At 30.3% G+C, this 1,064-nt stretch overlaps 1 long non-coding RNA gene across 1 annotated transcript; it reads left to right on the top strand.

Annotated features, from left to right (window-relative positions):
• The first annotated feature begins 364 nt into the window (after window positions 1-364).
• Window positions 365-691, top strand: LOC113373076. Its single transcript, XR_003366848.1, has 3 exons — window positions 365-415; window positions 493-591; window positions 677-691. It is a non-coding gene; the product is annotated as an uncharacterized LOC113373076 (long non-coding RNA).
• The last annotated feature ends 373 nt before the right edge of the window (window positions 692-1,064 follow it).

Raw genomic sequence — 1,064 nt, 5'->3', positions numbered from 1 at the left:
TCAATTCAAAAATAGCGCCTTTAGTGTGATGACGTCATACATTTGATTCGTGATCAAATATGGCAACACCATGGCCGGTAATCTCGGAACAAACGTCTGTAACCCGAGTTTAGTTAGAGCCCCTGCCGCCGGTCGCGCTTGTTTTTTTTTTTTTTTTTTTTTTCACTTTGAAATCGAATTTGACATATGACAGATACTTAAATTAAACATGGCGTCCATTGTAATAAATTTTTCATGGAGAGATAACCTAGACAATATAAATAAATGCTTGTTAGAGTAAAAAACAAATAAGCTGTCGAAGTGCATTGTTTAACGAAGAAGAAATACCAAGAAAAATGCATGTATTATGTAGTTCCAGCGAGAACGACGAAGTAAAAGTAAAATAAGTAATAATATTTGCCGGCTTTCAATCTAAGTGAGTACTTTTATTAATATGCATACTTCGAATTACTTTCATTTGATTGTACTATTCTGATATGATTTTCATTACAGTTTAATAATTCAGAAATAATTGAGACATTTAACTATATCAATACTAGAAATTTTAAGGTTATAAATAGACAGAGAGAATTCCTGTCAGCTCTCTGAAAGGTATGTTATTAAATAACTAAATATAAATTAATCTTGTTTCTAATAATGTAGGATCATAACTAATAATTCTACATCGATTTTTCAGCAGTATAAAAGGAAAATACGTTCAATGTAAAATGTTTAGACGGTTTACTAAACACATTCACAAGTGTACAAGTATTGATATGAGATGAATGAATACACAGGAAAAAACAATAAGAATGAAGTCTGAAATGTGCTGTGAAATCTTTGCTGATCTCCCACTAATATTGAACAGTACGACTCGTAAGTCAGTTTGGAGAACATACTAAAAACACACTAATGATATAATCGTAAGTGAAAGGAATTCTCAATTAATGGTGAAATTCTAGCTAGTGCAAAGGTTAATTTAGGTTTGGCTATGTCACAGGAAAGTTTTTAAGTATTAATAATTTCATTTTGATATTACAAGAAAATATTATTATCTGTGTTGTTTAATGATGATAAAGGGAATC

This window comes from Ctenocephalides felis, unplaced genomic scaffold (assembly GCF_003426905.1).
Source record: "Ctenocephalides felis isolate EL2017-DRISC unplaced genomic scaffold, ASM342690v1 CF-g0.4_SCAFFOLD_01604, whole genome shotgun sequence".
Taxonomy (NCBI): domain Eukaryota; kingdom Metazoa; phylum Arthropoda; class Insecta; order Siphonaptera; family Pulicidae; genus Ctenocephalides; species Ctenocephalides felis.
The sequence above is the reverse complement of the archived record's forward strand: the minus strand, read 5'-3'. Positions and strand labels throughout refer to the sequence as shown.